The sequence below is a fragment of the Pantherophis guttatus genome, chromosome 5 (genome assembly GCF_059756535.1).
Source record: "Pantherophis guttatus breed Tessera chromosome 5, ASM5975653v1, whole genome shotgun sequence".
Taxonomy (NCBI): Eukaryota; Metazoa; Chordata; class Lepidosauria; order Squamata; family Colubridae; genus Pantherophis; species Pantherophis guttatus.
The window spans coordinates 102,545,377-102,559,943 of NC_142067.1; the positions used below are offsets into that span (position 1 = coordinate 102,545,377).

The 14,567-nt window shown below is 38.4% G+C and overlaps 1 long non-coding RNA gene across 5 annotated transcripts in view; it reads right to left on the minus strand.

Annotated features, from left to right (window-relative positions):
* Positions 1-206: 206 nt before the first annotated feature.
* LOC148113544 (uncharacterized) overlaps positions 207-14,567 on the minus strand; it is a 36,771-nt gene continuing 22,410 nt past the window's right edge. Inside the window, exons 1-3 of one of the 5 annotated variants that reach the window (XR_015728313.1) lie at positions 4,964-5,066; positions 3,726-3,949; positions 207-521 (exon numbers count right to left, since the gene is read on the minus strand). This is a non-coding gene — a long non-coding RNA (uncharacterized LOC148113544). Of the gene's footprint in view, positions 522-3,725; positions 3,950-4,434; positions 4,523-4,822; positions 4,877-4,963; positions 5,067-14,567 lie in introns of those variants that run through there. The other 4 variants (XR_015728317.1, XR_015728316.1, XR_015728315.1 and 1 more) reach the window with 4 other exon arrangements.

Sequence of the window (14,567 nt, forward strand, 5' to 3'; positions counted from 1 at the left end):
AGAAAGAAAATAAGAATATAGTCAAGAAAAGAAATATTTAAAGAAATAACTTCTTCCTTCATCACAAATATAAGCAATTTTAGTAATTTATCATCTCTTTTAAAATGCAGCAAATGATTTCTTCTTCCCATATCTCAACTCTTGTCTATAAAAAAATCCTTAAAATCTTATCACATCAGTCCTGATCTGCAAAAATCCATTAAGGCTTATCAGAGAAAACATATCTACTTTATTAAATAAACCAACATTACAGTATATTCCCTCATCTTACTTTTAACAGTTTTGATCTTTAGTTCCTTCAAATAATGACCTAGAACTTGAATATTTTTCATTTTTTTCTTTGTTTCTTCTCACAAAATTCTTCAAAGCTTTAACAAGTCTCTTTTGTAGATTCAATATAGGAAAATTACCCAGGTCACTTTTTTGATTTGTTATTTGTATATCTGTTTTAAGTATTATGATATGATCCAGTTTCTTGTGTAGGTGCAGTATAGCTTCTTTTTCCATATCATTTTTGTAGCCTGTCATTTTTAAATACAATTTCCAATCAGTTTCAATCTTACATAACATCTTTTAAACACAGTGTATCTATAGAGGCAGACGCTCTTAAAATTAATTTCTAAAATATCCTTGTTCAAAAATATCCTTCAATATCTCCAATGTTAAAATATTTTGCTCTATTCTGTACTAATAAGTAAATTTTAAGTATTCTTCTCCTTTAATTGTAACCTTTAGTTCCTCCCAGTTTCCTCTAGTATCCAGCCTTCAAAATCACAAAGATGCTCTTTCAAAGGGCAACTGGACTTTATTTGGGTTTTTTGGGGGGAAGATATTTCACTTCTCATCTAAGAAGCTTCTTCAGTTCTGAATGAATGGGTGTGTGTGAATTGAACGATTTATAGTACTTGTAGTCATCTGGTCATTAACACTCCCTCTGAGAGTTGTTGAGGCCTCCTGGAGGTTTATCTGTGCCCAAGGTGTTAGAAATAGCCAATACCTCAGAAGATAGGCTCAAGATCCAAAGAGATCTCTACCAGTGATGGGATTCAATTTTTTTTTTACTACAGATTCTGTGGGCATGGCTTGGTGGACGTGGCTTAGTGAGCATGGCTTGGTGTGTGTTGGGGTCATGTGACTGAGTGAGCGTGGCCAACTCACCGCCTCCTCTTTTTCTCAGAGGCGCGGTGTCTACCTCCCTTCACATTCCTTGCAGAGGGACACACGCCCCTATCCCCCCACCACTGCTACTTTTGCTCTCGGCTTCTCGGCGCTCTTAAAGTCAATCTTGAAGAGTTGGAAGACGTTTCCTTAGATCACCGCCAAACTCATTGTTGGAAGAGGTGTAGGCTAGCCCCTGAATATACGAGAAGTCCTGAGCAAAGGTCTTCCAAAGTTCAACCAAGACTTTTCCTTCTTCTTGGCCTCATATCACAGAGCAGACACGCACAGTCACGGCGCACATACCTCACGGTGTGCATGTTTGCTCACACACATTAAGGCCACAGCGACATCATTTCAGAGTCTGAAGCTCAAGGAAAGAATTTTAAGGAACTGCATTTTTATACATTGGAAGAAGACTCAAAAGGGAAAGAATAATACAGATAGGTATTGAGTTTGAACTCTTTTTTGAGGATGGCAAGTATCAGTTAATAGACAGAATTGAGAAGTGTGTGTGAAGGTGATTCTTATGAGTGGAATACAGCCACTGAAAGATACAGAAACAATAGACATAGATGAATAGTTGTAATGTGTCTTAACAATAGCATCTACACAAAAGTCCAAGGGAAAGAATTTGGTGCTGTTTTTATGATCATCAGGGTTAAAACCAATGGGAGAAGAGAGTGTGCTCTTGGTTACCCATCAAAGAAGAAGGTATGGATGATATTTTCCAAAATCAAAGTACAGATCTTTTAGAGAACTATGAAGTAGTAATGATCCTGTATTTTTTTTTATTATCTTCACATCTATTAAGAAAGATGTGAAGCATGATTCTTCCAAGCAAACCCTGAACTGTTTTTCAGATCCCTTGCTCTTTCAAATCAAAGATCAAAAGACGAAGAAAGATATGAGGTAAAACTTTATTCCTGACTTGATATTATCTAAAAGTGAAGACTTGGGAAACAAAATTGAAAGAGGTCACAATGGAAGAGAGTTCATAAAAAAGGGAAAAGAAAACTAAAAATGCACTTAGCAACAATTCTGCAGACAATGTTACTGCAGAAAAAAAAAAGGGAAAACGAAAACAAGGAAGGAAACACAGAAGGCAGAAAGACACATGGGTCTCCAAGGAAGAGCATGTTCAAATGAGATTTGTACATATGATGTAAAGAAAACAGAAGTTTAGAACAAGCTGAAGTAGCAAAAGATTGATAAATAAAGCAGAGATTGTTCAGGGAAGTTCAAAATAAAAGGAAGGGGAGAAAATGAAAGACCTATGAATGAAAAGAGCAACATAGAAACTTCTAATGTTCCATTTTGAGATAGTTTCTTAGAAAAGAAGATATGCATTATTCTAGGCAAAAGAGATGATGAAGATTTTCAGTTTACCCTTGACAGAACCTAAGCCAAGAGAGTATCTGGCCTCATAATGGTGTGTGCATGGAAGTTCACATCACTGAGGTTGGCCCAAGCCAAATATTTCATAAAAGGCAAATGAAGTTTTAGGCTGCCTCAATAGGAATACAGTGATTCTATTGTACTCAGCATTGGTAAGATACCACTTTAAATACTCTGGTTGTGTACCTATTTTAAGAAAGATTTAGGAAAACTGGAATAAATGCAGAAAATGATCAGAAATTTTAAAATTAAATATTATGAAGAGAGACTGGAGGTTTTGGATAAGCCTTAAATAAAGGTGACTAAGGGGGAGATGGTTGCAAAAAGTTCAAGGAGGAGCAGAAGTGTCCTGTACAAATTGCAATGACTGCCCCCCCCCCCAAAAAAAACAAAGTTGTGTTGCAAACCCTGGTTCCCATGTTGGATGCATTCCAGAGCTGGACACAAGACCATACATCCTGTGGTGTGTCTTGAAATATAAGTCTTATATAAATATAAGAGGAATGATCATTTGGCCCCATCTCAATTCCCCTACGAATGGCTATGAAAAGTCTTAAGACAAACATTTTATATGTTTTGAGCTGAAAACAAAATGTTTATGTTACACTTCGTTTTATTTATGTATTTATTCAATTTCTGTAGTCACCCAACTCAATCCAATTGACTTTGTGTCAAACATTGTTTTGACACAGGAACAAGCAGCTTCTTTTGACCTCAGAATAGGACTTAGATGTTTTGAGAAATGGTGTTTTGACTGTTTTGTCATAGAAAACAATCTTAAAATGAACCATTCTGGCATTCACATGGACCGTTTTGACTTTTCAGAGGTTGAAATAAAATCTGCATGCTCTGAGAATTCTGGCCTGAAGTTGGAACAAAACACTTCATGGTTTTGTTCTGAGTGAATGCAGCCAACTTGACTGTTTTGATGGACATTTGAAGTGGGACCTGGTGAGTTGTTTTGTTTGAGACTCTCACCATAAATGTTTTCCATTTCATGCTTACCCCCATTTTCAAGTATTTGAAAGGATATCCCATGTGTTCTCTATCATCTGAGAGCACAGAAAACAAAACGATGTTATTGACTTATAGAAAGACAGGCTCTGGTTGGTTGATTGGGAGGAAAAAAATCCTAAAAGTAACAGCATTTTGACAATGAAACCACTTACCAAATGCTGAGTTCTTCTTCATGTGGTAGAGACGATCATCTTCTTGACTGCAGTAAACATTCAACGGCTGATGTGATCCCTTTGAACTCCACAATATTATTTTGTTGCCAACAACTCAAACTTTCTCCATGTCCAGAGTATCCATTTCTATGTATCATTGTCCTACAAAATAGAGAAAGATTCTGTTGGAGGTCCATCTTCAACTCCTAATCCAGCAACAAAATCTGCATATGGAAAAATAGATTGTTGGACTGGAGCATCTGTGTCATTTTTATATTACATTTGTAGAGTGGTAAGAAGGTGGCTTTCTTCAAAGTGCTGCCTTTGAACAAGGAACTAGTTCGCCACATCATAAGTCTAACATTGTCCTGAGCAATGTTTCCCATCCTAAGCAATTTCCAGAATTGGCCATCATTGGTTGGAATCTACACATTGAAGGTTGGCCAGCTAGGGAAACACTGTGTCAGCTTTGGAAGCCATATTAAGCCGGAAGCTTCAATGCTGCCACCTCCTCATGTGTGGGAAAGTAGGAGGGGGGTTTAGGAGAGGGGGTTAGTAAACATAATAGTATTCTTCCTGTCGGTCAAGGTCAGGGTGATTCAGCATCTGGAAAAGGAGTGGGCAGGGGGCTGGGTCGAGATGGAACGGACGTTGATTGGAGCATGTGATCGATTGGGGAGACGGGGTGGTTTGGGGAGTTTTGACTTACTGAAGGAAAATCCGGGTTTTCAGATTCAGAATTTCCCAGATGTGCCAGGTTACCTATTCTAGTAAAGATAACTTTGGAAAATGCTTGCTTCCACATCTTTACTTGGAGTTGGGGTTTTCTGGAACACTGACACACTGTTCTAGAGTTCCATTCAGACATTATAGCTGACAAGAGCGATCTATTTTGTTGAATTTGTTATGGCTATCCACTCTGACAGACTCTGAATGGCTTACACAGTCTAATACAAAGTTAAAATAATTACAAAGAGAAAGCAAAGCAGCCTGGCCTAAAACAGCCACTATGAAATAAGACCTGGCATCCCCATTCCTCAAACCCATTAACTCTAGGCCAGGGACCAAACTCAGGTTTAAAGGTGCTTTTAGAATACCAGGTGAGTTGGTGTCTTGGAGGGGTGGGATGCTATTCCATATTGTGGGTAGTATTGGCCCGCTAGAAATTGTGTTTAGAAATCAGGTAAAAAGAAATACCACTGTGCAAGCATCAAGTATATTTTTAAAAAACTATTCACATGAGAATTATAATACTTGAATAAGATTTAAATATTCATAGTCTTCAGTTAATGATGGCAATTGGCACTGGAATTGCTGTTGCTAAGCAATGTGGCCATGAAATATGACAATGTGTGACATCATGTGACTATTCTGCTTAGCAATTGCAATTCCGGAACTCCCAGTTGCCATTGTTAAGCAAATCACCATGGGTCATTATGTGAGAATGTCATATAATTTATCACCTCCTGCTGGTTTCCATCTTGACTTTGCTTTCAGAAGCCAGCAAAGAAGGTTGCAAATGGTGTTTGGGATACTTTGATGTCACAATGAAGAGCCAAGTGGCCAAAGTACAGATCATGTGACTTAAGGGATACTTATAAATTGCTCTTATTCAGTGCTATCACAAATTCAAGTGGTCACTAAACAAGTAGTCATTAAGTGAGGACTATCTGTGGAAAAGTAAATATAACTGTTTCACGATATTATTTTAGAAGTTAAGGCACAAGATTAGAAACCAAGAGATCTTGTGTTCTAATCCCGCTTTAGGCACAAAGTCAGCTTCTCTCTCTCCCTCCCTCCCTCTCTCTCTCTCTCTCTCTCTCTCTCTCTCTCTCCCTCTTCTTCTCCCTCTCCCTCTCCCACTCTCTCCCTTTCTCTCCCTCTCCCTCCCTCCCTCTCCCTCCCTTTCCTTCTCCCTCTCTCCCTGAAATCACTTTTAAAGTATTATATAAAGTAAACTGTAGGGACTTGTCTAGGTAAGAGTCAGCACTGACTTGAAGGCATGAAAAGGAAAGGGAAGGGAAGGGAAGGGAAAGGAAAGGAAAGGAAAGGAAAGGAAAGGAAAGGAAAGGAAAGGAAAGGAAAGGAAAGGAAAAAGAAGGGGGGAAAAGGAAAGGAAAAGCAAAGGGAAAGGGAAGGGAAAGGGAAAGGGAAGGGAAAGGAGGATAAGCTAATTATGCCCTTCTCTTCCTTTTTCTTCTTCCTCTCCCCTACTCTTACCCCTTCCTTCCATTACTACCTATCTGTTAGAAAAGCAAGTTCCTTACATGTAAGGTTTCAACCTCTCAAAAATGGTAATTGCGCCAAGGTAATGAGATCATCTGCAGAGGAGACTGTAAGAGCTTTCCTCTGTTATGAATGGGGAAATTGAGACAATGTGACTTCAGTAAAAAATATTGTGGTTGTGGAGGGTGGAGGGAATAAAATGTAATGCTACATTTCAAACATCATTATGGAAATATTGAAAACTTTATATGCCTGGCATGGTGCATGAACCAATCCTTGCAAATCTTCACTAATACTGTCTTCACTAGCATTTTAAAAATGAACACGGGGAAAAAAATACAAAACCACATAGTCCTCTATTGACCAGAAATGCTTTTCCAGACCTCTTTCTATTTGAAGCTTATTTTTTTTAAAGCAAAGAGGAAATTCTTTTTGGTTTCATGGTTGCTGCCAGCCTCTTAATATAACCACACCATTGAAAATGAGCTGTTTCATGACAGTTGGTTTGACTCATTGCTTTTGGAGAGTGTGTTTGTGTGTGTGTAAGTATGCATGCGTGTGTATTATATTGTGGAAGGAGACCATGTATGGATCATCTTTCTCTGATTTCACCACTGAGGAACATTCCTGTGGTTGCTCCTGCAATTCTTTCAAAGAAAATAAATGATACAAGGAGAATGCTTTATCCCTTAGGAGTGATATAATGAAACCTTAACATCAGGAGGGACAGAAGAGATGGAAGAAAGAGTCATGTAATTGCTAGAAGTCAGGGACCAGTCAATATAATGCTCACCAAATGATTCAGCTTCAATTCCCATCAGCCCTAACTAGCCTAATGAATAGCAAGGGATTGTGGGAGTTGTCATTCAAAAGATGTAGCAGGCAGCAGGGCGCCTGGACCCAATTTGACGCTTAATAACTTTTCTGAACAACTTCCCAGGATAACGCCCAAATGACAGTGGAAACACTTGGCCTTTCCCCAGTATTCCAGACAGTGTCTTCTCCTTACTCATTTTCCAATTTCTGAAAAATTTTGAACCCTAAAGCTGTTCTGCCCCAGCTTCGGATTCCCAGAGAATGTGACACATACCAAGCTTCACAAACACCGTTAATTCCAAACCCCTTTCAAGAATGCAGGCTTCCCATGCAAAGGGTCCTTATCAAAGTTATTAAGAACAAAGTCTGACAAAGGTTGGCAACCAGGCCAGAAAACCAGATATGAGAAGTCACTCGCTCTCCAAGATGCTCTGTAGTAATGAGACGTTGTTTCCAGCAAGAACGCACTAGCTGCGTGCGACTTAAATAGGCTAAGGGAGTGGCCAATTATCCTCAAGCCCTACTCTCGAGTAGACCTCCTCCTCCTGAATAGCCACTCCTGCCTTTTGGCAGCCCTGCGTGCCCGAGCATTGAGGAGAGGCTTCTCCACTTCGCTCTCTCCACTGGAAGGAGCCTCTGGAGGTTCTGAAGGCCCTGGCTGAGTCTCTGCCTCTGGCATCACATCCTTTTTGGCCTCCTCGCTGTCTGACATGAGCGCTGGCTGCGCAGGCTGCTGGCGCGACACCACACTAGCCTCCTCGTTGGGATCAGCCACAATCCGCGCAGGCCGCTGGCGGGCCACAACAAAAGCTCAGAGTTGCAAGGAATAAATAAGGCAAGGAAACCTTTCTTATTATGCACGATTCTATGATGGAAGCAGACCATTGACAATTGGGAAATTTTTGTCTCCCCAAACTACTTCAATAGGGGAGGAAGGGAAAAAATTGGATTCCTAGTACCATGGGAAGTAGTTTTGCTTTGCTATATGAAATATCCTAGCAATGGTAATGTATTCCCTCTTTCCTTAAGATCTGTCCCTTGCAAGTAATTTTATCTGATTTTGAGGGTGGGTGGGTTTAAAAATCCAGTTACAAAAGTTTTTATAAAATGCATTCTTCAGGTACAATGCGTATGTGTGTTCATTCATTGGCATCCTTCAGTCTCAAGAGACTATAGTATCGTGCTCTGGAAAGAGGTCCTAAAACAGCATCTAGTGTGACTAAAAAGGCCAATTCGAGAGTGGCAATCCCTTTCACACTGAGGGCAGATACATTCTGTCCCCTGCCCAGCCCCCAGATTTCGCTGGTTTCGGGACTGCCTTTTTGCCTCAGCTGCCAAACAAGTGTCTCTTCGAATTGGAGAAAACCATGCTGCGTCTTTAGCCTCCAAGCTGAATGATCGGAGGTCAAGGTTTCTCAGTTGTTAATGTCCATTCCCAGGGCCTTTAGGTCTCTCTTGCAGATATCCTTATATCGCAGCTGTGGTCTCCCTCTGAGGCACTTTCCCTGCACTAATTCTCCATACAGCAGATCTTTTGGAATCCGACCATCAGCCATTCTCATGACATGCCCCAGCCAGCCATGGGTGTTCATAGTGTTTATATAATTACATCCTATACATATATGGATCAGCATTATATTTTCATTCCAAACACAAATGTTGAGTTCCATCTTGTTGAAACACCAATACGGAGGCATCTGTTTGCTCAAATGGTTCTTCCATATACTGCAACCTTCAGTCCAGTGATAGCATCAAATGCTCTCAAGATAATTCAAGGGGATTTCAAGTTTTTAAGAAAAGATTGGACAGCTATTTATCTGGGCCATTACCATGCTGGAACTGCTTTCAGATTGATATTCTTGAATGGATTAAAATAAGAACATCAGAAAACCACCTAATCTGATATGGGGCCTAACAAAATTCTCTTGACCTTTGTTGCTAATGTACATGTTACTCAGAGTCGTGTATGGTATGTGAGAGTAGCAGCTATATAAACCAAATAAATAAACAAATACAAAAATAAAAAAAAATATTTTAATCAGGACTCTACCCATATGCAAAACTGCTATATAAACCAAGTAAATAAACAAATACAAAAATAAAAAATTTTTTTTAATCAGGACTCTACCCATATGCAAAACTGCATGAGAATTATAGACGAGATAGACACACATGATGCATCATTTCTGATCTGATTGCAAAAATAGTGCCTTTTACTGATGTCAATTTTGGCATGGTTGACTAGCTGTGAGACTTTTTTCCCAATGCCTCAGGAAACACAATAAGTTTCTTAATTAGAGCTGAACAATGTGCTCCCTGTGGGAATTAATGTAGCCATTGAAGCTTCCTTAATGTCTATTTCCCCAAATTAATGTACATATTTTTTTGATGAAAATCAATCAGTCAATCAATCTGGCACTCTATAAAGCAAAACTGTAGTCTCCAGCATTATTATTATTTATTTATTTATTTGCCAAGAATGCATTTACAAAAGCCCCAGAGACAAATCAGAAAACAGAAAATTTGGATGGCTACAACCCAACACGATGTTTAAACAACTGTCTATTGTCTAGAAAAAAAGAACCTCACCAATGTGCTATTTTATATATTCATGGATGTATTTTGTGAATGTACAAGCTCTGCTCCCCATGGGAACCATTTTATGAGACCATTCGCAACATATCCCTGTTCTAAATGTGTACATTGTCCCAAAGCATTGCTACCTATTCCTAGCAACCCAGGTTTGCTAGGTTTGTTCAACTCTAGGTCTTACTCTACTTGCAAGTGATATTTTTGTTTTGGCATGTTCACACAGTACTGAATTTTTCTGCTTCTAAACACAGGGGCATTTTAACAGACAATAACCAATAAAGGAGAATATTTGTAGCTCAGGGTTGAAATGAGAAGTGCTCTCTGAGCTTGGTTGCTTTCCTGCAGATATCTCATTACCCAAACTAGATAACATCATCAGTGCTAGTCAGTTGTTTGGTTATGGATGTGGGTGGACAAACTGTCCATAATTTGATAATTCAGTTGGAAATTCATATGGAAACTGTTTAAATCCAGGGAAGATATATTTAATGTCGTCACCATCATCATCATCATCATCATCATCATCATCATCATCATCATTATCATCATCATCATCATCTCAGTGAATTCTGGAATGAGATTGCTAGATTATTATGCATTTAAGAAAGGAAAATGAACATATTTCTTTTTTATAATACAGAAAATAAAAAGTATCAAATCCATTTGAAAACTGAATATGATTCTGGATCCATGGATATGGGGATTGTTGTGGGGATTTCTGATTTTTTAATTAATTTTATTCCCAGCACATTGATAACAGCCAGGGATGTTTTCTTAATAAATTCTTTCTTTTACAGGCAGATTCTAAGAAAATGAGCAGCCTACACAGAAAGTTGCATCCAGAACCCTATAAATATATTTCTCTAATACTATCTGGCATAGTTTTTGACCTGCAGTAGCATCTTCCTTGTTCCCTATATATATGTCTATTGTCATCAACATGATTTTTGAATAGCAATATAGCCAAGATTTTTATGTCATATTTGCCAGTATTCCATAAGACTGAGCTTGTCACTTACATTGGTAGTAATCAGATCAAATCATATCTCAGGCATTTACTCCTCTTTCTGAAAGAATGCCAGAGATATGGCTCAGATGGTTCAATTCAATTCTATTTATTACAGTCATAGACCAGAGACCAGAACAAATAAAAACACTATAAAATAATAAATAACAACTAAAATCTATCATAAAATCCAGTCGGTCAATTATACATGGTCTAACTATGCTAAAATTACAATCCAGGTGTTTTAAGGACACTCATCAACAGTGCATTTTTCACAGAGTTTTCTGTGGATAGATAAGATTGCCCATCTAAAAGTCACGATTGAGACCAAACTTCAAATCTGGCTGCCTGCCCAGGTGACTTGCAAACATTTGCAAATGTCATTAAGGTTGCAGTAATCCTTAGAGAAAGATCAGTAAATTTTGTGAAAAGCAATAATTATGATTATTTAAAAAAAGAAAGAAAAAAGCAGGCTAGAACACAAGGAAATTTTTGTTAGGGCTTGTTCTAAAGTTTGTAAAGAGATATAAATCATTTTATAGCATTTGTAGGGTGATATGCAACTTTCATTCTTTTCAATTTCTGTACTAATTTCTTCTCAGGAATGTCAAAAATTTCCCCTTAATCCTTCCTTCGGGTTTACATGACTGCGTATTGAGGGAGGTTAATTTGTCTTGAATTAAGGGTAATATTTTTCAAACCCATTGCAAACTGACAAATTATCACAGGATCTGTTACTCCATTTACCTTACCATGTATCATGCCATGTGCGAGAGTGTTTTTCTAGAAATAGGAGTGATATTACCTTATGGCAGGAGTGAGCAAATATGGCCCCTTTATGACCTGTGGACTTCAACTCCCAGAATTCCTGAGCCAACTTGGGAGTTGAAGTCCACAAGTTGTAAAAGGGCCACAGTTGTCCACCCCAGCCTTATGGGATATTAGGATGGTGGTAGGCCTTATTTGCTCATCTAGAGTTTTACCACCATAAGGGGCTGAGGAATTTGAAAATGACCTTGAGAATATCCTATAGACAGGGGATCTCCTGATAAGAAAGTGGTAAAATCAAATAGAAAAAGCTTAAACTGAAAGGAATCCACTTCCTGGGCTGAAAGTTGTGGGATGAGTGAAAGACAGCTCATATGAGGAGAAGGAACTCAAAAATCAAATCTGGAGGAAGACATTCCTGCATTGTTGTCAAGGAAACTATGCATATGGCCAGTGGGCTGCAACCAGTTTAACAACTGGCTCTGTGAGCATGCGTGCACCTAACGCACTTGTTTGTAGCATTCAAAATACAGCAATTTGAAGCTCAGCTGCTTATCTTCTAAGGCAGCCCTGGTAAGTAGAACAGTGGAGGCATGGAAATCAGCTGTGCCATGCAAATCAGCTGAGCCAGAAAGAAGGAAATATAGGACAGGATAGGGCATGGGTGGGGCAAGCTGATCGTCGGAACTATTGGTTTGCCCGAACCGGTCCAAACCAGCAGCAGCCCACCACTGGATATGGCTTAAACACAGGGGTGAAATGCTCCCGGTTCAGACCGGATCGCCCGATCCAGTAGCGATGGCGGCAGGTGGTTCAGAGAACCGGTAGCAGAAATCCCTGCACCTCCCCCCCTTGCCCAGCTAAGTCACACGATTATCAGAGGCTTTTTTTTTTTTTTTACTTTTAAAAGTATTTTTTCTACAACCTCTTCGGCCGAAAAAATGCTTTTAAAAGTAAAAAAAAAAAAAAAAAGCCTCTGATGATCACGTGGCTCAGCAGGGATCGTCAGAAGCTTTTAAAAGCATTTTTTCTGCAACTCTTCGGCCGAAAAGGTTGTAGAAAAAAATGCTTTTAAAAGCCTCTGATGATCCCAGCTGAGTTGCCTGATCATCAGAGGCTTTTAAAAAAATGCTTTTAAAAGTAAAAAAAAAAAAAAGTTGGCCATGCCCACCCAGTCACATTACCCCACCACCACTAAGCCACGCCCACAGAACCGGTAGTAACAAATTTTACATTTCATCCTTCTTAAACATTTAGACACATTTAGATGCCAGATGATGATACCTTCAGAGTAAAATACTCAATCTTCTATCTTAATTCTCTCTGCTTAGTGAGGAACAATGATGAACAAGAAAGTGATGACTGGGTCATATCAAAGCTGTCAGGACATCTGATCATGGAAGGTGCTACTAGGCAGGGGTGAAAAAAATTCTTGCTTAGAAGGATTACAAGCATTTCACATTTTATATTCTGTACAGATGAGTACATAGAATATGAAATGCTTGAACCAAGAAACACTTGAATCTGTCAGAGCAAAAATGAAGCAAACTAAACTAGACATTTTAGGAATAAGTGACTTTAAGTAGACCAGAATGAATAATTTAAATCAGATGATTACATGCTATACTATTCAAGGTATAAGATCTTATGAAGGAATAGAGTGGCAGTGATATTCAAAAAGGTCATCTCTATCTATAGACTTGGCTATAACTCAATAAATGACAGGTTTATATCTCTTGCAAATAGTGGGTGCAATATCAGGAAAGGATGCTATTCTATTAATGGATGGTTGGAATTCAAAAGTTGGAGAGATGGAAGATTGGGAGTGAGCAAATGCAGTAATGCAGGAAGTAGGTTAAAAGACTTTTGTGGAGAGAATTCTTTATTTATTGCCAAGAGCTGCTTCAAGCCAGTACACGAACATCAGCAGATGCACAACAGTGGAATCAAATTGACCACATAATAGGAAACATAAGATGGGGAAGTGCAACACAGCCAGCCAGGTGCAGATTGTGGAACAAGCCATGAATTATTGGTTTCTAATATATGCATTAAACAGATACAAGGGAGAAAAAAAGAGATAGGAAATCAGAAGAAATTGCAGGAAAATTTATAGCTAAGATAAAAATACTCAAATGTAATCATAGAAGACATCTAATAGAGGAAAAATAGCATTAGTTAATAACATAACAGGGGAAACCTACAGTTTTGCAAATGATATTATAAAATAATAGAGTAAATATGTTTAAAAACCACCTCCAACTGAAAGAGATAATAGTTAAAGTCAAAATAGAAATAAAAATGCTACTAATTTGAGATACGTAGACAACATTGATTTGTTATGTGAAGCTAAAAATAAAAGATGTGAAAACAAACTTAGAAAAAGAAAAGTGGGTGGATGTTAAACATTAGGAGGATGGTGAGAAGTAAAAATGCCCAATACTTTTTTTTTCTGTGGCAGTACATATACATTTGGTGGGATGTAGGCAACATTATTTTGGCTTACAAGAAAATTGTGGAATGAGATATCCTGGTTTGCATAGAATGACATGAGCAGGTTTCAGGTGAAAACAGGCTTTGGTTTTGACAAAATGTTCCCAAGCGAATTGATAGGTTCCCTAATCCCTACTATTCATTGGGATATTTGCAAATGGCATTAGTAAGACTAAGGTGGGCAACCTTGTCCACACATCTTTGATTTTAGTAAAAAGCACTGTATCCTGGCTTTGATCTTCAACTGATCAAAGCCAGGATGGGTAGTAGAGGTGGTAGAACTATAACCCTATCTGATGGCAAGAAGATTGAGAGCTGGGATATAAAAAGCATGAATTAATAAATGAATAAAAGGTAGACAGTGATACTAGGAGAAAGGAGAAGGATTTAATAGATCTGAATTTTGCTGCTTAGCTCTTGTGGACAATTGATGAAAGGACTGAGATAATAGAATAGAGTAGAGTAGAGTAGAGTAGAGTAGAATAGAATAGAATAGAATAGAATAGAATAGAATAGAATAGAATAGAATAGAATAGAATAGAATTCTTTATTGGCCAAGTGTGATTGGATGTACAAGGAATTTGTCTTTGGTGCATATGCTCTCAGTGTACGTAAAAAGACAAGATACATTCGTCAAGAATCATAAGGTACAATGCTTAATGATAGTCATAGGGTACAAATAAGCAAACAGGAAACAATATCAATATAAATCGTAAGGATACAAGCAACAAAGTTAGTCATGCCGTCATAAGTGGGAGGAGATGGGTGGTGGGAACGATGAGAAGATTAATAGTAGTGCAGACTTAGTAAATAGTTTGACAGTGTTGAGGGAATTATTTGTTTAGCAGAGTGATGGTGTTCAGGGAAAAACTGTTTTTGTGTCTTGTTGTTCTGGTGTGCAGTGCTTTATAGTGTCGTTTTGAGGGTAGGAGTTGAAACAG